The following is a 1,387-nucleotide window of genomic DNA, read 5'->3' on the forward strand; positions in this document are numbered from 1 at the left end:
GACTCTCCCTCTGGGCGCGCTCTCGTCTGGCGGCCCAATGGATACGGCTAGTGGCGCATCTAATGATGCTCTTTTCCCTCTGTGCGATCCTGCTGTGTGACAGTGATCATCTTGGGGAGAATCTGAGCCTGCTTTGTCTTCGTCATAAAGATCGTCATAAGGTGAGGTCTCATCAAAATTCCGCACGCCGGATAGTTCATCTAGCAAGGTTTGTGGAGGGGCCGTTGTGATGACATTCATGATCGCACGACTCGTGTGCATGCCCGGAGCATATACAGCTGATGATGAGGGAAGAAAATTTTTATCTTGGCCAACGTAAAGTCTATCCCCGCTTTGAGATATGATCCACACCGCGCCTCGTTCGCGCAGTGGCTTCATGCTCAAGACAGCAGAGCATGGACTGAGGGTTTCGAGTATCCCCCACTCAATGGGAAGATAAGTGCCATCTTCAAGATAGCAGTTCTTCGATTTGGCTCGACCTGTGAGTGTGGAAACGCCTCCATTACCGAATTCGACAGGCATCCCTTTGCCCTGAGACGAGACCTGATCAATGATGCCTGCTTGCCTCAGCTCGTCATACTTCTGGCGAGAGAGGAATGATTCGCTACTACCTGAGTCTATCATGGCCCGAAGCCTGATCTCCCCGGAGCCGGGGTTCCGGAATATTAGGGTAACGTAGCGAATGCCAGCTGTCTGATCATTCGGTAACGAGACTGCCAGAGCTTGTCCGGCATCCCTGTCTGTAGCTTGTGCTTTGGTGTCTTGTGCCTTACTATCAAGTGCTGTCTTATCATTCGATGTACAATTTGAGCGCCCCTTCATGCAGATTCTAGCAAAGTGCCCTATTTTCGAACATAACCGACAAGTCGATGTGGCGACGAAACGATTGCTGCATCTGGAATTTTTCGGATCCCAACCAGGGATATACTCATGGGATAATCCACAGTGTCGACACCTGCTCTCACATTTGGCTGGTTTGGCGGCTTTGCATTCTGCCACCGTATGATCCTCGGCATAGCATCGTTGGCACCTGTGGGAGAGACATTCGTGTCGGTTCTGAGGATTATTACGACCTGACCCTGTGGGTTTGCTGATAGGTTGATCCTGACGAGTTTGACTTTGCTGCTGAGTGGCTGTGTATAGGCCTCCTTGTTCGGACGACCCTGGTGGACCTGCAGAATGTGACGTGGAGGTCGATGGGACTGCCACTATCCCGTGTCGATCCTCGTACTCATCGCCTCGGATCTGAATCTCAGCTCTCAACTGCTGGATAGATCGAGGGCCGTATGGGTGTCCTTCAACAGCTGCGACGGCGAGGTACTGGCCCACCCAGTCGCTGTAGGGTCCAAAGAGACCATTACGCCAGATACTGATTTCGTCAGAGTCT

This window comes from Perkinsus marinus, assembly GCF_000006405.1.
Source record: "Perkinsus marinus ATCC 50983 genomic scaffold scf_1104296938708, whole genome shotgun sequence".
In the NCBI taxonomy this organism is placed as follows: Eukaryota; Perkinsozoa; order Perkinsida; family Perkinsidae; genus Perkinsus; species Perkinsus marinus.